The sequence below is a fragment of the Betta splendens genome, chromosome 2, assembly GCF_900634795.4.
Source record: "Betta splendens chromosome 2, fBetSpl5.4, whole genome shotgun sequence".
In the NCBI taxonomy this organism is placed as follows: Eukaryota; Metazoa; Chordata; class Actinopteri; order Anabantiformes; family Osphronemidae; genus Betta; species Betta splendens.
In genome coordinates this window covers 12,842,991-12,870,397 of record NC_040882.2, presented here as the reverse complement: position 1 = coordinate 12,870,397, position 27,407 = coordinate 12,842,991, and the positions used below count along the sequence as shown (strand labels likewise).

General features: G+C 41.2%; 1 protein-coding gene and 2 long non-coding RNA genes across 3 annotated transcripts in view; 2 read left to right on the top strand and 1 right to left on the bottom strand.

Moving 5' to 3' along the window:
- Positions 1-27,407, bottom strand: part of LOC129603091 (uncharacterized) — a 506,300-nt gene that overhangs the window by 39,990 nt on the left and 438,903 nt on the right. The gene's annotated exons all lie outside the window — the stretch shown is intronic.
- LOC129603105 (uncharacterized) lies at positions 2,497-4,131 on the top strand. The gene is made up of 3 exons (XR_008692716.1): positions 2,497-2,572; positions 2,661-2,695; positions 2,798-4,131. It is a non-coding gene; the product is annotated as an uncharacterized LOC129603105 (long non-coding RNA).
- LOC114851223 (uncharacterized) lies at positions 15,120-16,854 on the top strand. The gene is made up of 5 exons (XR_003785018.3): positions 15,120-15,277; positions 15,388-15,726; positions 15,850-16,096; positions 16,182-16,216; positions 16,327-16,854. It is a non-coding gene; the product is annotated as an uncharacterized LOC114851223 (long non-coding RNA).

Genomic DNA, 27,407 nt, shown 5'->3' with positions numbered 1-27,407 from the left:
AAACAGAAATGACACGTTGGTTCAACAAGCAGCCAGAACACACACCAGCAGATCTGAGACAAGTTTCCAGCTTCACAAATGAACACACATAAAATGAACATGAACACAAGCCAGGACACAACATGAGCCTCTACACTGATCTGATCATTGAGCTGAGACAACAGTTCACCTCCCAAACTAGCAGCAACAAGATGTTACTGCTACACTACTAACAACCACATCACTGCTGAATCTCTCTGGAAAGGTTTAGTCATTAAAACTCAACACTGAGCAGTTCATCACATTATTGTAATGAATCAAAGTCTGTAACATTCGCCAAGAACGTTCTGTTGTTGTTCTATCAGAACACATATGTGGAGTCTGAGTGAGCTTTGAAGCACAATTAAATGCAGATTAATGACTCAGAGAATGAGGCTTCAATGAAATGTTCATTTTAGTTAATGTTTCAGGTTTGAGGAGCAAAAATGTAACAAGACAGAGGAAGCTTCATTTGAAACAAGCAGCTCAGCTTCCTGCTCTGTTCACTGTTACTAAATTACTCCTAGTGGCTGAATTGGTAGCGCATCGACCTGTAACGCAAAAGGTTGCCCGTTTAATTCCACCAGGTGTGTTCTTGAGCAAGACACTTAACACTACTTCACATTTTTGCGTGGATATGTTTGAACAGACAAAAACTGTGCGCACATTCCACAATAAAAACCATGATTCACACCAGACTTAAAGAAGCAGCGCTAGGCCAAAGAAGAAGCAGGGACCGATCCCTGTACAGGCAGGACAGAAACAGGCTGACAAAGGAGATCAAGGCAGTTAAAAGGAGATATGGTGAAAGGATGCAGAACAGCCTATCAACAGACGACCATGCGTCAGTCTGGAGAGGCCTGCATCACATCACCAGCTACAGGAAACCATTTCCACACCCTGAGGCCAGCAAACGTCTGGCAGACGACCTAAACAAGTTCTACTGCTGGTTTGAAAGGAACCACCTCACACCTCCTGGACACACAATAGACTCACCCACACCCCCCAACACGCACACCCTCCCACCATCAGACCCCCTACTGGCACTGAAGGTTTGTGGAGGAGACGTCTGTCACCTCCTTCAAAGGCAGAAAAACAGAAAGGCTCCAGGACCTGACGATGTGTCTCCAACCTGTCTGAGAGTCTGTGCTGGTGCCGATCTTCAATCGCTCTCTGCAGCTGTCTACAGTACCCAACTGCTTCACACAGTCCACCATCGTGCCCCTCAATAACAAGTCCATCATCACCACCCTAAACGACTGCAGACCTGTCGCTCTGATGTCCGTGGTCATGAAGACCTTTGAGAGGCTGATGCTGAGGCACTTGAAGGACACCACAGACCCCCTGCCGGACCTCCTGCAGTTCACCTACAGGTAAACAGGTCGGCTGATGATGCAGTAAACCTGGGACTGCACCACATCCTACTGTCAGAACACACGGAGGAGGACCCAAATGCACAGCGCACGGACGTGATGAGGAAGGAATCAGGGTTTATTAGCACAATCGTAGTCAATCAGTCCAGGTCATACACAGAGAGGCACGGTCTTTTAGCACAGGCAAGGAGCAAACAATATCAGGTCCAGCAGGCAGGCAAAGGTTCGGTACACCGGAAGCACAGCGACGGTACAGGTAAGGACTAGACAAACTCACGGGTCAAATGGTCAAGCAAGGGTCGATATCCGAGCGAAGGTACAGGCAAGGGTCAGACAGGATTCAGTGGTCAGGAGTAAGCAGGATCAAAAAACAAGAGACGATGACTAGAACGCTGGATAATAGACTTGACAATCTGGCAGCTAGGGTTTCTGAGTGGTGGAGACTAAATACTGGTGTACATTACTAATTACAGACAGGTGTGGGTAATGGGAACCGGTGATGACAGAAACAGCTGAGGTGAGACGTGAACAGTAAGTACCTTCAAAGTAAAAGCAGGAAGTGACATGGACGTGACACCTACAGCACCTGGATCTCCCTGGCACATATGCCAGGATCCTGTAGGATCCCATACTGCAGCTCAAGGAACCTGTCTGTGAAACTTCTCAATGACATGACCGTCATTGGGCTCATCCAGGACGATGATGAGTCTGCATACAGATGGGAGGTCCAGTGTTGCAGTCAAAATCAGCTGGAGTGCAAACTTGGCCATTAAAGCTGATTCTGATTCTATTTCCCAAGTGCGTCTCCATGTGTGGCGGTCCACTGATCTGAGCGACGCCTCCTCATATTCACGGAAACAATTGGTTTTATCGCAGTGGATGTTCACAACTTCATGTGGACGTTGAATATTTTTTTGTCACTGTCTCAGTGGCTGAGTCTCAGAATGTGAATGTCCAGCCTGGTAACAGTTTCACACTGAGGTCCCCGAAACCGACAGGTGACACTGTGATGACATGGTCCAGACTGATCAATAAAACCACAGCCAGCTGCATCTGTTATAAGATTAAACCTAACAAGGGAACTCAATTCTGTGATGGATTTAATGATACAACCATTCTGACTGTTTTCCTTCTCGTGGTCATTATTGGTTTGGTTGTTTAAATCAGAAAACTTCAAGCAGGTACTTCATGACAACAGCTGCTGCTCTCGTGCATTTGGTTTATTTTTTACTATGTATCTAATATTATGTTAATAACTTTGTTGTTTAGCTCTGAATGAAGAACAGAAAACACATCATCAGGAGGTGATCTAGTCTTTAATTTACTCCATTTATTTAACCATGTGTCCTCTCATTGGTTCATGCTTCCACTTGGTGAGATCAGTGACTAATTACTCCTTTCTACAGAATCCAGCCTCTGATGAACTGAACTACGCAGCACTGAATTTCCGTCAAAAAGAAAGACAAAGAGAAGTGGAGCCAAACGTTGTGTATTCTGCTACTAGATAGACTGAAGAAGCAACAAACACAGGTCAGAGCAAACTGAGGACTGATTTATAACAAGCTGCGAATAAACAGTGACAGATGCTTATCAGAATCTATGTTTTTTTGCCAAAACAAACCTAGTATCATATTTTATTCTCTATTTGTTTTTGTGACGATAGAAAATAAAGTATATACAACATTTCTACATGTACTAAAGCAGGAATAACTGTGAACCAGCACCCATCTAGTTTTACCTGTTTATTTGTGTCTAAAATAAATACTAACACATATTTTGTTCCATTAGTTTGTGTAACGCTGTGCTGTGGTTAGAAAACTGCACTGCCTGTATTAGACTCAACCACTAAACTAATGACCTTCAGCTGGTCATGTTCTCTCCTGTTGTATTTCATCATTGTCATTGTGTTAGTCTCCAATAGTGCAAAGAAACACCCAACCTCCATGTAGACGCCAGCCCTAGTGGCCTAGTGTGGTTTGCTGGGTAGCTAGAGCTGAGTTTTAAGAGGAGGAAGGTGAGTGGTGAGTAAATGGGCCCCAGGACAGAAACAAAGGGTCCTCCTCTAGTGATGAGATAGTGAGAATGGGAAGAATTTTAAATCAATGAACTGAGTGGAGGCTGAGAGAGAAGAGTGAGACCAGTGTAGGGGTGTGTGAGTGATACCAATGGAGGAAAATCTTTTTCGAATGTCATCAGCAATTGTATCAAAAGCTGCACTCAGATCAAGAACAGTGAGAACGGACCCCAAACCAGAGTCAGCTGTTATGAGGAGGTCATTTGACATTTTCTTAAGGGCCGTTTCTTTACTGCTGGGACAGAAACCAGTCTGGAAAGGTTCATACAGACAATCTGGGGTTAAGTGGAAGAGGCATTGGGTGGCGACTACTTTTCTGGTAGTTTGGAAATAAACGCTAGGTTAGAAATTGGCCCTAGTTTATTGCAGTTGTTTGGAGTGAAACCAGGTTGTGTCAGTTTTGAGCTGAGAGGAGCTGTTCTGAGGGGCTTGGAAACAATTCCAGTGGTGAGTGAGTGAGGACTCTAAATGGCAGCAATGAAGTGAAACAAAGATGAGACAAGATTTAACCAAGGCTGTGGAGAGAAATGAGAACGTATCAGGAGACATCTGACAAGTATCAAAATGTGACAAATGTTATCATATGAGCAGATTATTTAACTTGACTCAGCTCTATTACATTTGTTGTATTTGTTAAAAAAACAGTAATGACACATGATGATGTAAGCAGCAACTAGAACACACGCAGAAAAACTTTTCTGTCTCTCTCTCTCACACACACACACACACACACACACACACACACACACACACACACACACACACACACACACACACACACACACACACACACACACAAACAGGATATGTTTGGAGTCAGTTGCTAAACTGACGCGCTGCACATTTTCATTGAAATCTAGTGTGGTGCTAAATAAAAAGTACAATCTCTTTTTAAACAGTTTTTGGATCTATTTATAAATAGGGTATGTTTGTGGCTGAGCTCTGCAGAGCAGTGGAAAGCAGAAGTGTTGGTTAGAAATGAGATTCACAGAGTATGAGACTAGTTCATCTGCACTGGGTGTAAACACATTTATAAAACCTGTGAAACATGTCTGATGCAGCTCAACGACTCTTTAGTCTCATGAAAACATCGACTCTGCTGCAGCTACAACACATTTTGTCAGGTTTCGCTCAGGGATGGACCCAAACGCATGGCTCACAGACAGGTCTGAGTTTAGAGCTGCTTTAATATTAACAAATCCAATAACAGCAGGCAGCAGGATGTTCAGACAGGCGTGGGTTAACAACAGGTAATCCAACAAACTGGTAAAGTACCGATCAGGAAAAGGCAGAGGCAGAGTCCAAGAACGGGTAGCAGAGATCAGACCGACTAGACTTACAGCTACAAATGCTGGAATGCTGACTGACGGAAACGACGACAACAGACAATCTGGCAACTGGTTGGTGAGAACAACAGTGTTAAATGCAGGCCTGCATTAGGAGATGAATTACAGCTGAGAACACTCGTGACAGGAAGTAAAATATGAAGGTGGAAGATGAGAACAGGCACTGACAAAGTAAAACCCGGCACTGGGTTAAATAGTCACAAAAGTTGAGATTCCCAAACTAGCAGCAACAAGACGTTACTGCTACACTACTAACAACCACATCACATTATTATAATCTAACAAACTCTGTAACGTTCAGCACGAACATTCTGCTGTTGTTCTATCAGAGCACACATGTGGAGACTGAGTGAGCTTCGAGGCACAATAACATGCAGATTAATGAGTCAGAGGATGATGTTTGACTGAAAGGTTCAAATTACAATGTTTCAGGCAAACTAGAGTAAAACACAGGAAACTTCAACTGAAACATGCTGCTTATTGGTTTATTCCATGTTGCAGTCTTACTCTTTGTAGCTCAATGGGCAGCGCATTGACCTAAAGCAAAAGGTCACCAGTTTGATCCCACAAGGTGTTGTCTGAACAAGACACTTCACATTAGTTCCCAGCAGTGGATTTAAAGAGATGATTACATGTGACGTCTTTTCATATTCACGGTGGAAACTGTCCAGTTGGTTGCTGTTATGGGAAAAATTGTGTCTTCCTTATTTCTATGCAGTTATTGTATGATTTATGACTTATGTTCTGCAATTAATATCTTATGTTTTGTCTTACTGTATGCATTTGACATTTGACCTACATTGTTCAATGGTTGTCTCTGCCTGATAGACTCTCAACTCTAGCTCCCAAACCCAAGGTCGGGGAGTTGTGTCTCTGTCTGTTGAGACTTGGTGCTCCTTTCTCACAGATAGTTGGACGTCAGCGATGCAGGTGTGAGAATGTAAATATCTTCACACACACTGCGACAGGGAGGAGATGGTGCATGTAATTAGATTGGGTTAGAAAGACATTCCACCCTAGTCGGACAGAGAAGCTAAAAGGCAGAAGCAACTTGAGGATCGTGGGCTCTTTGCATCACACCTCCGTGGTGTGTGCACTGATCTCCCCAGCTGGTTTTTGGTTTGTTGATGTGCACGTTCAACATCCATGCTTTTTATTTGCTTTCCCCATTATTTTTATGTTCTTTATTATTTCAATAAATTGCACTAAAGGACAACTCTCTCTCATCTACTTCTTTATGGAAAATTTGCACCACAGTTGCCAGCTTACTGTACTGGGGCAGTGGAAACCAGTCGACAATAAACAAGGTCAGACGTGTAGGAACATCAGGTTTTATCACGGTGGACATTCACAACTTCAAGTTTTTTCTTTTTCAAACATTTTCTAAACGTGGACTGATCCCCGCTGGTTTTAATGGTAACATGAATGTGGCCAGTTAAAAAGGCTCCACCTCTAAAGTAGACAGTTCCTTCCTGGAGCACAGTTATTACAGACACTGCAGAGCTACGACCAGTCGCACCATGAAGACCTTCACCTGGATCAATACTGTCGTTATCTGCAGCATCAGTAAGTACCAACAACATGTCGCTCTCAACATCTGGATCACATTCAATTAAAAAACAATCCTTTAACATCTGTTACAACTAACGTCCGTTGTCTCTGCTGTTTGTTTCAGGCTGGATCTCTGTCTCAGTGTCTGAGTCTCAGATTGTGAAGGTCCAGCCTGGTCAAAGTGTCACAATGAGGTCCCCCATACTGAATGCTAACACTGTGATAACCTGGTCCAGACTGATCAATAAAACCAAAGCCAGCTGCATCTGTTTTATGTCCAGATCTACTAAAGAAGCTCAGTTCTGTATTGGATTCAATAATGGAACCTTTCAAGCGGGAGGCAATACAACTGGAGTGTTTCTCACAATCAAAAATGTTAATTTATCTGACTCTGGAATCTATTTCTGTGAATTTTTCAACAGTGGACACAACGTTTACTACGTGATACATTTAAACGTAGATGGTAAGAATATGACACTAACTTCTCTGTTCTTCTTATTTAGAATAGCTGATAATTGTACTAAAAAATATTTAAATTTATTATCAAACAAGACATTGATTCATTAATGTTTCTCCAACAGGCAGTGAGAAAACTCAGGACCACTTGGTAGATTCTAAAAGTAAGACTGTCTTTAAGTTTTTAGTTGTTGTGTAGATTTCTTCGTTTGCAGATGAATGCAGTTTAAATGTGTTTATTAAATTTAGCAGAGTGTAATAAAACTGATGGAACAACATATGTGATGAGCTTGATCCTCGGTGGTCTGACTGTTTTCCTTCTCATGGTTGTTACTGGTCTGGCTGTTTCAATCAGGAAACTTCAAGCAGGTACTTCATGACAACAGCTGCTGCTCTCGTGCATTTGGATTATTTTTTACTATGTATCTAATATTATGTCAATAACTTTGTTGTTTAGCTGTGAATGAAAAACAGAAAACACATCAGCAGGAGGTGATCTAGTCTTTAATTTACTCCATTTATTTAACCATGTGTCCTGTCATTGGTTCATGCTTCCACTTGGTGAGATCAGTGACTAATTACTCCTTTCTACAGAATCCAGCCTCTGATGAACTGAACTACGCAGCAGTGAATTTCCGTCAAAAAGAAAGACGAAGAGAAGTGGAGCCGAACGTTGTGTATTCTGCTACTAGATAGACTGAAGAAGCAACAAACACAGGTCAGAGCAAACTGAGGACTGATTTATAACAAGCTGCAAAGAAACTCTGACTGATGCTCATGAGAATCTATGATTGTTTTACTTTTGTTTTACTTTTAACTTATATTTTTCATTTGAAGCGGTAATAATAAAAAATAAACAGAAAGAATTTACAACATTTCTAGATGTACTAGAGAACGAATAAAATTACTGTATGTACCAGCAACCATCCAGTTTTACCTGTTTATCTGTTTCTAAAATACTAACACGCATTTTGTCGCTCTGGTCTGTCTAACGCTCTGCTGTATTAGACTACTAAACCTTCAGCTGGGGCGTGTTCTCTCCAGTGAGCCACAACCACAAAACAAATAAAATATTTCCTAATATGTGTTTTAGTTTTTAATGACCTGGTGATTCACATAGAGCACGTAGCACAGACAAGCGTTTGATTGGGAAATATTTTAAACCACAAAGCCTTCAGAGTCAGGAAGAGCTACAGTGACACTGTTTTAGTCTGAATTAATATAAAATATGAAGATGAAACAGTTTAACTAAACTCATGAAAGAGGAAACACCCACAGTCAGACAATAGCTTCAGGTACCTGAAGTCTGAGGTACAGTATCGTACCTTCGTTGCCTTCAGTTTCTCTCCAGCAGCTCAGGTCAGATGGTGTTAAATGTGATGTGTGCAGGTGGTTTAAGGTGCGATGGAGCAGATGAATGATGGAGTTATGCACTTCTAGTTGGGGTTGATAGTTGAAGATGTGAACAGCACATAGCTGGGGACAGATTTTCAGCACCCTTGGGCTGATTCCTTCATATGTGAAATATGTAAAATCCACATTTTAGAGATTCAGTTAGATTCATATGACTCAATGGCTCATATTCACAGACCAGGCGTTTCAGAAGTGTGTTTGCTCCTTGTTTTACATTTTGCTACTGTAGTGAATCCTGTTCTAGCATGATTTATTCCTGATCATATATTTATCGTGTAGGTATAGTGTATGTACTGTACGCTACAGACTAAACTGATGCTCCTGTAACGGGGTGCTGACCACGGCCCGCTCCTAAATTACCCTCCGTAGGTTGGAGATAAATAGGTGGAGATGTGAGCGCGTCTCTATCTCTGTCGTTCCGGTTTCGATCACACTTGCAGTCCAGGCAGCAGCGGTGAGTGTGGATGTGTGACAGGTACGTGTCTATGGTAGCGGTTACTGTGTGTGTTTGATGTGACGCAACCTGAGGACTAGTTAGAGAGTTTTATTAGAATATTTATGCACAGGTGAGGTCACCAGCTGGTGTGTTGGCAGACTTAGTGGAGAAGACCTGAGAAAGAGAGCCCAGTAGGTGTTCTATCTTGGTTTGTTAGTAGCACTGAGTTTGTGGTTCTAAAATGTAATTGTTTTGTTTGCATTTATTTCACAAGCCACTGCTTTGTTTGTGTTTGGTTTTGGAGTTGTTTGTTTTGTTTATTGTGTGGGGATTATAAACTATTTTAATCTGTTGTGTGAAATATAGAAGTATTGTATATTTTCTTAAAGTCACGTTCCATTCTTCATTTTCAAAAGTTATATCCTACCTGAGTGAAAAACCCACCTTTAATTCAATATCTGTGTAAGTAATCATCCAAGGCTGTTGGTCACACTCTGTACAACAAGGCAACTGAATCCTAAACATGAAACATGAGAGCACAAGACAACTACAGACCTTCACAGGTGACAAGGACAGGACATCAAAAAAAAAAAAAAACTCCACGTCTTCAAAAACTCCTCTCTTTGAATTCACACGTAACAGCCGTGCTTACAGCTTGAAACACCAGCAACACTGAAAACAAAAGCAGGGCTTAATTACTAAACTAAACACAGGTATGACAAATTATAGGCTCAGGGACAGGAAATGAGTAACATGAATGGTGAAACCAAAACATGAGAGCACCCCTTGTGAAACAAAGGCTGATTGTCACATCTACAGTGAGTCTTGTTTCCCCTTTGTCTCCTGCATTTGCAGTGATTTTTAGTTCATTTTTTTGTTCTGAGCTTTAATCCTCGGGCTTAAACCTAAGTTTATTATCTACTTCCATGTGTTCTTATTTATCCTGCTCTGTGCATCCAGTTTTTTTTCTGTGTTTTGACATTTAATAAAAGATTCTATTTTAAAATCAGTTTTTGTGTTGCGGGTCATCCTGTGGGTTTAATTCTGTCCTACATCATTGTATTGCATCTGTCCTTCATGCCTGTCCTTATTGTAAATGACAGTTAGCTCTCAATTACTTTACCTGGTTAAATTTATATTTAAAAAACATGGGTGCTCTGTTTAGAGCACGCTTCTCCAAACTACAAACTCGAGAGCAAGAATTCCTTGCTCGATGTGAGGATAGTTAGTAGTTTGTCACTCCACCTTTCTGTTGAGTCTGTGAGCATTTCCAGTCACAAACTCTCATTACCCAGTTCATTAAAAGTCATTGCTCATATTTTTTTGCTAATTTTTAAGCAACATAAAGGATGAATTCATAAAAAAACAGCAACAGAGACAGAAACATTCAATGTGAGAGGAAACCAGACACACAGACACACACCTGTGTCTATGACCTGCCAGTGAAGAGGCAGAGTCTTTCTCTTGCTGGAACCTATTGTGCTGTCATCTCATGTGGACACATCATCTTTGGAAATGGAAGCAAGGTGGCGTCTGCGCTTGACAACACTGCAAAGTTGCTCAAATAAATACATAGTAGGATGTAATAAAAGCCAAGAATGTCACTCTGCAGATTTAAGAAACACCCATGGTTTAGTGCTGTTCAGTGTTCAATGTTGAATATTACACTGAAATATGGCATTAAATAGGGCCAGAAACCTAAAAATCAACATTAAAAGCACCCAAATCTTGGGAAAAGTGAGACTCCAGGCCTTCGACTATATGGAGAAATAGGCCAAAGTCTCTTTATTCAGTGTTACTGTGGGTTTTACTTTGAGATTCACCACCATTCTGATTGTTTTACTGGCCATCACTGTGTGTATGCTCTATACTGTACATATAGATCCAGATGCCAGTGTACAGGCACAGCAAATGCTACAGTGTGTATCTAATGTAGAACTTAACCAATTAATATTTTGAAAAATAATAATTTGTTTTGTCAGGATCAACACATTTAGCTCCTTCCACAACAAATGCAGTAGAGTGATATTCTTCTACTGAAATCTATACAGTAGTTGTTCATTTAGCTCATAGTATATCACAAAATGTGCTAGATTTAATTTATGCCATCTCTTGTATTTTATTTCTTGGCTTACCAAGACACAGATAATCTCCATTACAGTGACATTAAATTAAAGAAAAGCAACAGACTAAGCTGACAGAGGAAGGACTGTGTACTCCTATATGAAACAGTAAAAGCTGAACATCATGTTGTCTTTGTTTCTGTAACAAGACTTTGCTACTAATTAAATATCATAATCAGTTCATAACAGTTCATAATTAAACGTTATTATGGGAGATAGTGTAGTTCCAAATAAATGCAAGAAATTTTAGCCACTAATATTAATGCTCAGCAGGTATGTAAGGTAGGTAACCTAGGTAACCATTCATATTAGTCATGCAGAATGAATGTAACCATGGGATCTACCTGATCTATGTTTTTGGCCTAAGTTAGCTGAAATGTGTTTACTCCATCCATCCATCCATAACTGCTTATCCAGGACCAGGTTGCAGGGCCAGCAGTCTAAGCAGTCTAAGCAGTCTAAGAGAGCTTCAGACTACCCTCTTGCTTGACATTCATCCAGCTTTTCCTGTGGAACCCCAAGGTGTTCCCAGGCCAGCTGGGAGACATAGCCCCTCCAGGGTGTCCTGGGTCTTCCCCAGGGCCTCTTAACAGTGGGACATGAAGCTAACAGGACATCAGCCGCAAAAAGCAGATGCAATTCTGTGGTCCCCAAACCAGACCGCCTCCAGCTCCGGCTGTGTCTAGAAGTTCTGTCTATAAAAATAAAATATGTATAAAAAGAAAATATAATATTTATGAATAATAATAATAAAATAATGAACAGAACCAGTGACAGTGAGTAGCCATTCTAGAATTCAACAACTGGCAATGTAAACTAAGCTCCTGGGTGTACAGCCCTTAGCAACGAGCAGACTCCATACTCCATACTCCCAGAGCACCCCTCACAGAATGCTATGGGGGACGCGGTTGAATGCCTTCTCCAGGTCCACAAAACACAAGTGTACTGGTTGGGCAAACTCCCACAAACTCTCGAGCACCCTAAAACCAGGTTGTTCCTATATCTGAGGTTTGACTATCGGCCAACTTCTCCTTTCCAGTACCCTGGCATAAATGATCCCAGATAGGCTGAGAAATGTGATCCCCCTATAGTTGGGACAACCACTCCGATTGTCCAGTCAAAAAAAACTGCCCTTATTGTTTACGCAATGTTGCAGTAATGTGTCACCCAATACAGGAGATGGAAAAGTCCACCTCTGAGTCCCCTGCCTCTGCGTCCTCAGCAAAAGACATGTCAGAGGGATGGAGGAGATCCTCAAAGTACTCCTTCCACCATCTGATAACATCCTCAGTTGAGGTCAACAGCTGTCCACCTCCACTGAAAACACTGTTGGTGAAGAACTGCTTCCCCCATTGAACAGTTTGCCTCTTTGAGGCCGAACAACAGTCCTCCTGCTTGGACTCCCCACACTCCTCCAAGGCCCGGGTTTTTGCCTCCACAACAGCCCAGGCTGCAGCAGAGTTAGCCCGTCGGTGCCTATCAGCTGCCTCAGGAGTTCCACAGGTGATGTGTTCAGTCCTATTTGCTGTCTGTTTGTTTCAGGTGTGGCACATTTTAGTTGTTTCCTTCCAGACAGCAAAATGTTACTGTACTTGAAGACGACAACGAACAAGGCACTCCAGCACCCTGTGCACAGTGTTGGAACAATAAGGAAGCAGGGTGTACAGGGCTCAAAGGGTTTTTGTATTGAGCTTGTGTATAAATTACACTTGTTATTTATAAACTCAAGTTTCGTTTTTACACATTGTGAGAGGAACAAGGACACGTGTTGAAAAGACATTAGTGATGTTTAACTGTCAAACAGGAAGAATCTGATGTCTGTCAGGGGAGGAGTGTGATACACACTACACAGGAAGAGACAACACAGTGTGGTCTGAGCAGAACGAACAAAAACAGTGGGAACAGACCTATTGGCTTCTGACCAAAGTCACCACAAGTCATATGTTAGCTGAGCACTGATGCTCTTGATGTATACTGTAGATTCACTGCAGGTCCAATATCATACAGTATATTACATTTTTAGAAAAACATATATGACTAATGATCTATCACGGGAGGGACAAGATACACAATACACAGGAAGAGACGTGATAATTCTTTATTTAACATGGTTATAGGTATATCTGCTTTTAATTGATGTGTGTTTATTAGTGGAATGTAAATTGAACTGATGGAGGAGGAGCCAGAGACAGTAGTGTGAGTCTGACGTCAATTACAACTCACCAGGTAGAAATGTTTAAATGAAGCTGAGTAAAAGTCACTCTTGAGCGCAGAAAAAAATATGACCTAAAACCTACATTTAGGTGAAGTCTACATAAACTAACTAGCTTTATTCATTGTTGAACTGTCTTGTATTAGGAATGAGTATCATAAATACCAAGGCATCGTCTTCTGTGTTACCAAATATGGACAAGCAGCGAGTCATGTTCTCCCTCCACACAGCGGCCAAGTTCATTCTGTGGTGACAACTCAGATCAAAAGATATGAGGACTGGCCTTCAGCTCTGCATTAACCACAAACAACAAAACGTGTGCTCCTCTCACACAGACGTGTTCCTGCTTTCAACAATTAGAGAGGTTGTGCTGTACATGCAGAGACAAATGCAACTCACTCAAACCAGGAAGACTTGCTGTCAGTTTCAAGTTAGAAAATGTACACAACTGCCTATTATTTATTAGAGGGACAATAAATTTGTTACAAAACTTACTGTAGCTGAAGGAGGACCCAAACGGAGACTACAGATAAATAAATGCAAGAATTTACAGAACATGGACTGTGACGACCTGAAGGCTGCAGCACTGAGTGTGATTTCACCAGCAGTAAGAAGCAGGAGACCTGCATCACAGAGACAAGTGGAGACTCATGTTACTTACGCTGCCAGCAGATAGACTCACAGAGCAACTGCTGCTCTTATCAGACTGATCTACTGCTGTGTTCTGATGGGAACTTACTGAAACTAGGGAGAAATGAGTGAGTGAACATACAGACGTGGTTCAGGTCATGATCCTCTCATGTCTCACTCCATCCTCCTTGGTGACAGACTGATGAAGGTCTGCAGCAGAGCAGGGCTGAGTGAGACACACATCACTGTAGAAAAAAATGAGGCCTGTGAACTTGATGAAATATGTCTGAGATGAAACAGAAAACTGTGTCTGACTTTGTGGTGAAACTCAAAATCACAGATGACATGATGTTAATGAGCTACACCTCTAAATAAAACACACAGTTGTAAAATGGCTGATGGTGTATTTATACATTGTTTACACTGCAGTGAAAAGCAGAAGTGTTTGTATTAGTGACGTGTCTGATTCTGTATCTTCACACTTCTCAAACCAACACGTGACTAATTTATATCCACCTATTGGAAACATATATAAAACCTGTGAAACGCATACAGACGGGAGGTCCAGTGTTGCAGTCAAAACCAGCTGGAGCTCAACACGCTCAAGACGGTGGAGATGACGGTGAACATCAGAAAGAACTGCCTGTCCAGGTGCAGTTCCACTGTGTGGACCAGCAGACACAGAATCAGCTTCTTCCCAAGGCTGTCTCTAAATTCAACTCAATACAGTGACTCTCAAATGTGCAATAACCACTGATGAATGTGACACAGCGAGCTGCAGTTTAATTGTTTATTTATTTGTTTATTTATTTCTGTAAATAACTATAATTAAAATTCGAAATAATTTGTTTTTTGCCACAAACGGGAACAAAGATGGAGATGGATTGCTGTTGTTTTATCAGAGCACATATGTGGAGACTGAGTGAGCTTCGAAGCACAATAAAATGCAGATCAGTGACACAGAAGATGATGTTTGACTGAAAGGTTCAATTTACAATGTTTCAGGAAAACTAGAGTAAAACACAAGAAAACCTCAACTGAAACCTGCTGCTTATTGGTCTATTCCATGTTGCAGTCTTACTGTTGGTAGCTCAATGGGCAGCGCATTGGCCTGAAGCAAAAGGTCACCAGTTTGATCCCCCAAGATGCCTTCTTAACAAGACACTTCACATTAGATTCCTTGGCGTCTGCCTGTGTGGCAGTCCATTGTTCCCCATGGGGGATGAATCCACATGTACATTTAACATGGGGATTCAAAATGTACCAGCCCAGCAGTGGATTTAAAGAAATGATTACATGTGACGTCGCTTCATATTCATGGTGAAAACTGTCCAGTTGGTTGCCCTCTTTCTGTACTGGGGAAGTGGAAACCAGTTGACAATAAACAAGGTCAGACGTGCAGGAACATCAGGTTTTATCATGGTGAATGTTCACAACTTGATCATGAAGTTGTACTTTTTCTAAACTTGTACTGATCCTCGCTGGTTTTAATTGTAACATGAATGTGGCCAGTTAAAAAGGCTCCACCTCTAAAGTAGACAGTTCCTTCCTGGAGCACAGTTATATTACAGACACTGCAGAGCTACGACCAGTCGCACCATGAGGACCTTCATCTGGATCAATACTGTCGTTATCTACAGCATCAGTAAGTACCAACAACACGTCGCTCTCAACATCTGGATCACACAATAAATTTAAAACAATCCTTTAACATCTGTAACAACTAACTCACGTTGTCTCTGCTGTTTGTTTCAGGCTGGATCTCTGTCTCAGTGTCTGAGTCTCAGAATGTGACGGTCCAGTCTGGTCAAAGTGTCACACTGAGGTCCCCCATACTGAATGCTAACACTGTGATGACCTGGTCCAGACTGACCAATAAAACCACAGCCAGCTGCATCTGTTTTACTGCCAGACCTACTGAAGTAGCTCAGTTCTGTGTTGGATTCAATAATAGAACCTTTCAAGTGGAAGTCAATACAACTGGAGTGTTTCTCACAATCAAAAATGTTAATTCATCCGATTCGGGAATCTATTTATGTGAATTTTTCAACAGAGGACATAACGTTTACTATGTGATACATTTAAACGTAAACGGTAAGAATATGACACTAACTTCTCTGTTCTTCTTATTTAGAACAGCTGATAATTGTACTAAAATACTTAAAGTTTGTTTGCAAACAAGACAATGATTGATTAATGTTTCTTATTTTTAAACAGGCAGTGAGGAAACTCAGGGCGACTTAGACACAGAGTCTCAAAGTAAGACTGTCTTTAAGTTTTTAGTTGTTGTGTCAATTTTTTCGTTTGCAGATGAATGCAGTTTAAATGTGTTTATTTAATTTAGCAGAGTGTAATAAACCTGAGGAAACAACACATGTGATGAGCTTGATCCTCGGTGGTCTGACTGTTTTCCTTTTCGTGGTCGTCACTGTTCTGGTTGTTTCACTCGGAAAACGTCAAGCAGGTACTTTATTAGAATAAAATGATACTTTATACATTCTCCCTTAATTATGTTTCAGTTTTTGTATAAATGTGTCTCCTTGATTCAGCTTCTGGTGAAAGACAAGATCCACAACAACATGAGGTGAATCTCAATCAATTCTGTGTAAAGATCAACTTTCAAATACTGATAGTATATCAAATATTTTTGGGGTTTTTTTGGTCACATGTAACTGTTTCTACTCTGATTTACAGAATGTGGATTGTGACAACCTGAAGGCTGCAGCACTGAGTGTGTTTTCACCAGCAGTAAGAAGCAGGAGACCTGCATCACAGAGACAAGTGGAGACTCATGTTACTTACGCTGCCAGCAGATAGACTCACAGAGCAACTGCTGCTCTTATCAGACTGATCTACTGCTGTGTTCTGATGGGAACTTACTGAAACTAGGGAGAAATGAGTGAGTGAACATGCAGACGTGGTTCAGGTCATGATCCTCTCATGTCTCACTCCATCCTCCTATTATGACCTGACTTTGGTGACAGACTGATGAAGGTCTGCAGCAGAGCAGGGCTGAGTGAGACACACATCACTAGTTTGACATAAAGAGACAATACGATGTAGAAAAACAATGAGGCCTGTAAACTTGATAAAAATGTTTGAGATGAACCAATAAACTGTGTCTGACTTTGTTGTGAACCTCCAAATCTCTGTTTGCACATTACTGTATTTACCAGTAGAAATGTGACCTGATGATAATGAGCTACACCTCTAAATAAAACACACAGTTGTAAAATGGCTGATGGTGTATTTATACATTGTTTACACTGCAGTGAAAAGCAGAAGTGTTTGTATTAGTGACGTGTCTGATTCTGTATCTTCACACTTCTCAAACCAACACGTGACTAATTTATATCCACCTATTGGAAACATCTATAAAACCTGTGAAACGCATACAGACGGGAGGTCCAGTGTTGCAGTCAAAACCAGCTGGAGCTCAACACGCTCAAGACGGTGGAGATGACGGTGGACATCAAGAAGAACTGCCTGTCCAGGGGCCCGTTTAAGAAGGTGGTTTTGTGGAAACTCTGAGTTTTTAACCCCGAAATGAGGAAAACTCAGAGTTTTCGGTTTCAGAAAGCGGGGTTACTTAAACCCGTAAAGCGGGGTAAGTTTAAGCCCGTTTCAAGAAGCGAGGTAATCGAAACTCAGAGTCAGTTACTATGGCAACTTACTCTGTGAACCTAACCTGGTCGCGAGCAGGTTTTATTCGGGAAACCCAGAGTTTCCTTCGGTCTCCGCCCCTTTTTAAAGTGAACAGTGTTTAAATACCTCGTTTAATCTTTCAGTTCATTCATAGATTTCACCTGTTTCCTTCGCGCAGAGACCAAAATGTCCGTTTCTAGAGGATCCTGTAGGTGAGGACGCTGTATTAATTCACACGGCATTGAATTTACGCCGCGAGAGGATTTTGACCCACGAGTTAATTTTCTGTCATATCAGACACATCACCCATCGTGGCAGTGCTTTTACATCCGAACAGATTCTTTGTGTTGCGTTACGTTTTTGTTTTTTTGCAAACGGTGGTTTTCTTTATAACATTGGAGATGCTGAGCACATTAGTGAAGCCACTGTATGTAGAAAAGTTCGACCTCAAGCGCTTTCCTTGACACAAACTCCTTAAAGCCATTAAAGAGGAGTTTCACAGGATTGCAGGTATGTGGTAATTAATTTGTTTCATTGAGGCTAATCTGAAAAATGATGATCAGTTAATAATATCTTGCTGTGATCTGAAATAAACTGATAAATGTGCAGGTACACTGACTACTCTTTCTAATGGTCACTGTAACTGACATTACATTGTTTACATCACCAAGATCATATGTGATGCTGCACATATCATAAACGTGAACTCATGAATATATTGTGAGTCAACCCTAAGTAACAGGCTGCACTGTGGTAAGTACATGTATGTCCTATACACTTATTTCAATGCATGCACTCACACCCACAGGATCACTTCTATGCAGCACTAAAGTAATGTGAACTTTCTTCTAGGAGAGATTGACAGCTTTCTGCTGGAGATAGGGGTCACCCATGCCAGCCCACACTACTGACCCCTCACCCAGAACCTGAAGCAGGCCCCCAGCAGCGCTTTAATGTGGCCCTGCAGAACAAGAGCCCGGGTGGAAATGACCATAGGCCTGTTGAAAGCACGTCTTCAGTGTCTACGTCAACTCGGGGAAACACCTGAGAGGCCTGTGACATTAATGTGACATGTGTTGTTCTCCACATTATTGCAATTATTAGAGAGGAGCAACACCCTGCCCTACAAATACAAGACCCTGAGGAGACTCCTTCCATCACGGTAATCTGCAGAGTGGATGGACAGTCCCGATGTGATTTGCTTTAATGTCTTAATCAACCATCACCACCAATAAAAGAAACTGAATAGATGTAAATCATAATTTATTTGGGTTTTTTTTTCATTTCCTACAAATACAAAGGCAATTGTTAGATTTTATGATTCTTCCAATAATTCATACAATTCACCTTTAACTATACACTCATCTCCAGCATGTGTTTGGGAATTTCAATTTCTAGATCTGGCTTCTTAATCTTGTGATACAAGTATAACATTTCCTTGAGATTTAGTTTATACAACTCAATAACCGGTAACTTAAAATACAGAAGATTTAGAGTTACATGACATCTTGACATGACATGTTCCTCATTACTCTTACAGAATTGAACTCTGGCATTTAATGAACATCACTGAACTGTGTGCATCTGTGCAGCAGAATGTGACTGACCTCCTCCTGCGAGGTGCAGGTCCTCCACCAGTTGTTCTAGCCTCTGCCTTCTTTCTGTTGGCTGAGTAGAAGTCAAATGTTTAACTGTGTGAAAACATTACAGCCATGTTGAAAATGCTGCTGCACTGCTATACTCTGCATGCTATTTAGTTATTTAATATATCAAATATTGTAAAGTCAGATAGTCTACACCCATGGCATGATGGTGCCTTATACCTGTTTGAATTATGTTTTTACATTTCATTTTTAGCCACGTTCTTCTATGTCTGCAGGATTGCGCCTACATAAAAACAGAAATTAATTTCGTATATTATTACGTGTTTTGGGTAACTTTTAAAAACCTAATTAGATTAATGTAATAATTGCTCTCCATAAAACGTATTGGATTATTGAATTATCATTGCTTTACAAATCCCACATCAACCACAACAGGAATTTTAAAAATGCATAGACATAACACTGCACTTTTAATTCATACAAACGTCGGTATTTCATTATTGAAGTAACCCCTTAGATGAGTGAAAAAGTCCTTACTTTACATGTGAAATATAACAACAATACTAAAATTATTTAGTAATCAGTTACGCTGTATGATTAAAATGTAAACTTACGCATTGACTCGAGCAGCTATTTTCTTCCAAGCTAATTCTTTCTCTTTCGTCGCTGCAGCAGTGCTGCCTTTTCTACGGATTATAGGCTCGTAGTCGTTATATGCTTGACGTATCATATCCATTTCCGGACGTCTTTTGTTGTCCTGTTGCCATGGTGACTCGTAATATCTTCACTCCATTGATCAGGGCTTTGTATCGTTACGGTGCACGCGCTTAACTCTGAGTCAGACAACTCAGAGTTGCTTAAACCAACTCTTTTCAGCTGTTCTGGAACCGAAAACTCCAGGTTTGCAAACTCAGAGTAAATCAACTCAGAGTTTAGTTTAAACTCAGAGTTTGTTAAACCTCCTTCTTGAAACGGGCCCCTGGTGCAGTTCCACTGTGTGGACCAGCAGACACAGAATCAGCTTCTTCCCAAGGCTGTCTCTAAATTCAACTCAATACAGTGACTCTCAAATGTGCAATAACCACTGATGAATGTGACACAGCGAGCTGCAATTTAATTGTTTATTTATTTGTGTAAATAACTATAATTAAAATGGTAAATAATTTGTTTTTTGCCACAAACGGGAACAAAGATAGAGTCAGACTACATATAATTCCTTGATTGTTAGATGCAAACTTGGCCATTAAAGATGATTCTGATGTGTGGCAGTTCACTGATCTGAGCGACGCCTCTTCATATTCTCAGTGGAAATAATTGGTTGCCATCTTTCTGTGCTGGGGCAGTGGGAATCAGTCGACAATAAACAAGGTCAGAAGTTCAGGAACATCAACAACCTCAGGTTTTATCGCACTGGACGTTCACGACTTTACTGTATTTTGACGTTGAATATGCTGTTTGTTTCAGGGTGGATCTCTGTCTCAGTGGCTCAGTCTCCGAATGTGAATGTCCAGCCTGGTAACAGTGTCACACTGTGGTCCCCAAAACCGACTGTTGACACTGTGATGACCTGGTCCAGATTGATTCATGCAACCACAGCCAGCTGCATCTGTTATAAGATTAAACTTACCAAAGAAACTTAATTCTGTGATGGATTTAATCATACAACCATTCTGACTTTTTTTCTTCTCATGATCGCTGCTGGTCTGGTTGTTACACTCAGAAAACATCAAGCAGGTACTTCATGACAACAGCTGCTCCTCTCATGCATTTGGTTTATTTTTTACGTCGTATCTAAAGTTATATCAATATTTTGGTTTTTAGCTGTGAATGAAAAACAGAAAACTCATCATCAGGAGGTGATCTAGTCTTTAATTTACTCCATTTACATGTATTTAACCACGTGTCCTGTCATTGGTTCATGCTTCCACTTGGTGAGATCAGTGACTAATTACTCCTTTCTACAGAATCCAGCCTCTGATGAACTGAACTACGCAGCAGTGAATTTCCGTCAAAAAGAAAGACGAAGAGAAGTGGAGCCGAACGTTGTGTATTCTGCTACTAGATAGACTGAAGAAGCAACAAACACAGGTAAGAGCAAACTGAGGACTGATTTATAACAAGCTGTGAATAAACTGTGACTGATGCTTATCAGAATCTATGATTGTTTTGTCAAAAACAAACCTACTTATTTTCCATTTAAACCTGTAATAATAAAAATTAAACAGAATGAATTTACAAGTACTAGACTACAAATAAAACTACTGTATGTACCAGCAACCATCCAGTTTTACTTGTTTATCTGTTTCTAAAATAAATTCTAACACATATTTTCTTCCACTAGTTTGTCAAACGCTCTGCTGTGGTTAGAAAACTGCACTGCCTGTATTAGACTCAACCACTAAACAAAGACCTTCAGCTGGATCATGTTCTCTCCTGTTATATGTCAAAGGTTCAATTTGCAATGTTTCAGGCAAACTAGAGTAAAACACAAGAAACTTCAACTGAAACCTGCTGCTTATTGGTCTATTCCATGTTGCAGTCTTACTCTTTGTAGCTCAATGGGCAGCGCATTGGCCTGAAGCAAAAGGTCACCAGTTTTATCACATAAGGTGTCTCCTTGAACAATACACTTCACATTAGTTCCCAGCAGTGGATTTTAAAGAGATGATTATATGTGACGTCTCTTCATATTCATGGTGGAAACTGTCCAGTTGGTTGCCAGCTTTCTGTACTGGGGCAGTGGGAACCAGTCGACAATAAACAAGGTCAGACATGAAGGAACATCAGGTTTATCACGGTGGACGTTCACAACTTCAAGCTGACATTGTACATTTTCTAAACTTGGACTGATCCTCACTGGTTTTAACGGTAACATGAATGTGGCCAGTTCAAAAGGCTCCACCTCTAAAGTAGACAGTTCCTTCCTGTAGCACAGTTATATTACAGACACTGCAGAGCTACGACCAGTCGCACCATGAAGACCTTCATCTGGATCAATACTGTCGTTATCTGCAGCATCAGTAAGTACCAACAACACGTCGCTCTCAACATCTGGATCACACAATAAATTTAAAACAATCCTTTAACATCTGCAACAACTAACTCACGTTGTCTCTGCTGTTTGTTTCAGGCTGGATCTCTGTCTCAGTGGCTCAGTCTCAGAATGTGACGGTCCAGTCTGGTCAAAGTGTCACACTGTGGTCACCCATACTGAATGCTAACACTGTGATGACCTGGTCCAGACTGACCAATAAAACCACAGCCAGCTGCATCTGTTTTACTGCCAGACCTACTGAAGTAGCTCAGTTCTGTGTTGGATTCAATAATAGAACCTTTCAAGTGGAAGTCAATACAACTGGAGTGTTTCTCACAATCAAAAATGTTAATTCATCCGATTCGGGAATCTATTTATGTGAATTTTTCAACAGAGGACATAACGTTTACTATGTGATACATTTAAACGTAAACGGTAAGAATATGACACTAACTTCTCTGTTCTTCTTATTTAGAACAGCTGATGATTGTACTAAAATATTTAAAATTTGTTTGCAAACAAGACAATGATTGATTAATGTTTCTTATTTGTAAACAGGCAGTGAGGAAACTCAGGGCGACTTAGACACAGAGTCTCAAAGTAAGACTGTCTTTAAGTTTTCAGTTGTTGTGTCAATTTGTTCGTTTGAACATAAAGCAGTTTGAATGTGTTTGTTTAATTTAGCAGAGTGTAACAAAACTGATGAAACAACACATGTGATGAGCTTGATCCTCGGTGGTCTGATTCCTTTCCTTCTCATGGTCATTACTGGTCTGGTTGTTTCACTCAGGAAACTTCAAACAGGTACTTCATGACAACAGCTGCTCCTCTCACGCACTTGGTTTATTTTTTACATCATATCTAATATTATGTCAATCATGTTTTGTTGTTTAGCTGTGAATGAAAAACAGCAAACACATCAGCAGGAGGTGATCTAGTCTTTAATTTACTCCATTTATTTAACCACGTGTCCTGTCATTGGTTCATGCTTCCACTTGGTGAGATCAGTGACTAATTACTCCTTTCTACAGAATCCAGCCTCTGATGAACTGAACTACGCAGCAGTGAATTTCCGTCGAAAGGAAAGACGAAGAGAAGTGGAGCCGAACGTTGTGTATTCTGCTACTAGATAGACTGAAGAAGCAACAAACACAGGTCAGAGCAAACTGAGGACTGATTTATAACAAGCTGCAAATAAACTGTGACTGATGCTTATCAGAATCTATGATTTTTTGTCAAAACAAACCTAGTATCATATTTTATTCTGTATTTGTTAATGTATTGATAGAAAATAAACATGAGTATTTACAACATTTCTACATGTACTGGAGTAGGAATAACTATGAACCAGCACCCAACTAGTTTTACCTGTTTATTTATGTTTAAAATAGATACTAACGTATTTTGTTCCACTGGTCTGTCTAATGCTCTGTTGTGGTTAGAAAACTGCACTGCCTGTATTAGACTCAACCACTAAACCTCCAGCTGTGTCATGTTCTCTCCAGTTGTATGGCACTGTGTTAGTCATCAACACATATCCTTAGAGAACACCTTCATGTAGACACCAGCACTAGGGGCCTAGTTTGTTTGATGGGTAGGTAGAGCCGAGTGTCAAGGGGACCAAGGGTCCTTTAGTGAAAAGGGATGGTTAGAATGTGTAGAGTTTGAGATAGATCAGCTGAGTGCAGGATGAAAGATAAGAATGAGACCAGAGTAGTGGTGTGTGAGTGGTACCAATAGAGGAGAATCTATTGAGAAGAATGTCATGAGTAATTATATCAAAGGTTGTACTCAGATCAAGTGTTATGAGGAGGTCATTTGTTATTTTACTAAAGACCATTTCTGTAAGGCAGAAACAGAAACCAGTCTGGACACCTTCATACAGGCAGTTTTGTGTTAAGTAGAAGAGAGTTGCCTGGCAACTATGTTTTAAGCTACAGTAGGTTGGAAATGGGCCCATTTGGCATTGCAGTTGTTGGAACTAAACCAGTTGTTACATCTAGGTAAACATGATGTACAGTAATAGTCTCAGAATGAGAAATAGGCTGCTGAGGCCTGCAAACAAGACTAATGGGAGGACCCAAATGCAACTACCCATAGACAAACTAATACTCAATTAGTAAACACAAAGGGAAATACAAACTCAATATGCTGCATGTGGAGCATGACAAAACTAGAAACACACTAATACACAGATTAGTAGATGACTAAAAGTCACTGCAAGCAGGGAAATAACTTAATAATCCAAAACCTTAAACATTAAACCACACAAGGGCAAACACACATGGACCAGACAAACCTTATTGCAGGACAGAAACACAAAACACAAAAACAAACTGTTGCTGTTTTGAAGTGTGGAAACAATATTCAAAAGACTTAAGAAGATTTATTCAAGGCTATAGTTGAGAACATACCAGGAAACATATGGCACTTATCGATATGTGATAATATTTGTCAGATTTTTTTAATCCTTTTCAGCTCGGTCACATTTGTTGTATTTGTAAAAAAAATCATCAATGACACATGATGATGGAAGACGCAACTTGAACACACACAGAAGCATTTTACACACACTCACACACTCTGATGAAGGAAGGACTGACCAGCCTACGTTAGATCAGCTTTGATGCCAGCTGTGTTGTCTTTAAGGGAACATATTTAGAGACAAATAACTAGCTTAGCTCAAAAGCAGAAAGCACATAATTAGATAACACACCCACACACACATAGGGTCACACTAAATGTAACCAGATCCATACATTGTTACACATGCACAAATTGAATGTGACCCTAAACTGACATCATAGAATCGCTGCACATTTTCAGTGATGTTCAGTGTGGTGCTTAATAATGATGCAGTACAGTTTGTGGATCTATTTATAAAATAAGGTATGTTTGTGGTTGAAGCCTACAGAGCAGTGGAAAGCAGAAGTGTGATGATTCACATATCTGACTAGTTCTTCTCTACATGGTGTAAACACATCTATAAAACCTGTGAAACATGTCTGATGCAGCTCATCGACTCTTTACACTCATGAAAATGTTGACTCTGCTGCAGCCACAACATGTTTAACACATCACAGCAAGATAACTACAGCAGCAGCAGCTCCATTCATCTCCACTATGATACATTATCCATCTTCTATTCTGCTTAATCCTATACGTGGGGGGCTGTAGCCTGTCCCAGCAGGCTATGGGCGAGACAGGTCACCAGGGCAACACACAGACAAACAACTACTCATCCTACGGGCAATCTAGAGTGACCAATCAACCCAGCACCCATCTAGTTTTACCTGTTTATTTGTGTCTAAAATAAATACTACCATGTATTTTGTTTTGCCTAATGCTCTGTTGTGCACTGCATGTATTAGACTCAACCACTTGACACCAGCTGTGTCAAACACATATCCCGAACCTAAACCCACAAAGGAACCCTGTACGATGCTGGGAATCGAACCCAGAACCTTCTTGCTGTGACAGTGCTACCTCCTTTTTTGCATCAGGACATGTTTGTATGATTTAAATGATGCAGAGCAAGGTAACGGTGTGTCGAGCCCTTTTCACCGTATGTCAGGCACTAAAATGGTTCCTGCATACTTTTGTACAGTTCCCTGGCCACAAACCTCTGTGTGTCGGTAAAAAAGCAGGTTGTGTCCTTACGTACACATCAGACGTACTGCACACACACTTTCTGTATTACTTTCCATTTCAGGGTTTCCAAATGTGATTGGGTGCATCGATGGCACCCCTATTAAAGCTCCTCCAGTCAATGAGGGAGACTATGTTAATAGGGAGTAATTTCACAGTATCAATGTGCAGGTAAATATTATTTCCTGTTCAGAATCTTTCAGTTTTAAAAACCATTTAAAAACCATTAAACTCATTACTGTTTCCACTAACTAGGTAATATGTGATGCAACCCATATCATAACTAATGTTGAAGCCAAATGACTAGTGTCAGTGCATGATTCCAGAGTTTTCAGGGAGTCATCACTATGCTACATGTTTCAACAGGGTATGTTGTAATTTACACAAGTTCTTGTTTTTACTGTATTGTTTTATTGTTTTACACAATCATTACAGGCCACTATAATGGCTACTTGCTGGGGGACAGAGAATTCCCTTGTCTGCCCTATATGATGACACCCTACCCTTCAACCAGGCCTACTGCAGAACACGGGCCAAGGTGGAGATGACAATAGGCATCCTGAAGGCGAGGTTCCGGTGTCTAGTTGGCCCTACCGTGAACTCATTCAGGTTCCGAGGATCCACAATCTCCCAGGATCTGAAGTTGTCCCCCCACATACAGACACTGTCCTGAGACAACTCAGGAAGTTCAGCTGGCCATAAATTGAACTGGTGGCTGTCTGCGTTCAGCTGTACTACCTCCCACAGGAGTGGTCCCATGTGCTGGTAGTCAACGCTTACATCCCTCCGTCGACCAACTCCACTGTCACGTGTGAGCGCATGCTGATAACAAAGCATCCAAACGCTCTGATTGTTCTCTCCGGGGACTTTAACCATGCCTGCACCCTCCTCTCCGCCACCTTGTCCTTGTCAACCTTTACATACTCAGTATATAAACTCTAAATATAAGCTAATATCAAAACCTGCTGAGGAGACTAAGGTCCTTTGGTGTGTGCAGACAGCTGCTAAGTGCTTTCTATGATACTGTAGTGGCGTCACTAGTCCTGTATGGAGTTGTGTACTGGGGGGGGCAGTACAGGCAGAGACAGGAAGAGACTCAACAAGCTGGTTCAAAAAGCCGGCTCTGTCCTGGGCTGCACACTGGAATCTATGGAGGAGGTGGCGGACAGAAGATTGCTGGTAAACTAACATCCATCATGGAGAACCCCTCCACCCCGTGCACCACTGTAGAGGCCCTGAGCAGCTCCTTCAGCACCAGACTGTTACACCCACAGTGCAGGAAGGAGCAACACCTTCTGGCACTGGTGATAAATTGCTACACAAGGAACAATAAAACTCTGGACCTCTTATACGCTAAAATCAAAAACGCATATACCTCCGCCCCCCTCCCCCCTCTAGGACTCTCTGACCACAACCTGGTTCACCTCTCTCTTGTTTACACTCCAGGGGTGAAACAGACAAACAAACAGTGAAGACCTGGACTGAGAAGGACACAGAGCAACTGAAGGACTGTTTCAACACCACAAACTAAAATGTCCACATGGGGAGGACATTGACAGCATCACACACTGCATCACTTACTACATACATTTCCTCTCTAAGGGAGGGTGGTGGCGTCGAGCAGCCGCTGAACCGGAATGGCACACTTGGTGCCCACAAACAAGCTTAGAGCTCTGGGGGGAGACGGAAGTCGGCGCGGCCTCCCTTGGACCACCAGCGGCGAGAGCAAACATCCTCCTCCAGGAACCACCGGCCCTTCCAGGGAAGACACCTGTGTGGTCTGGTCAGCAGAAAAGATCAGGTCCAGACTGATCAATACAGCCTACAGCCACCACAGGTTCCTC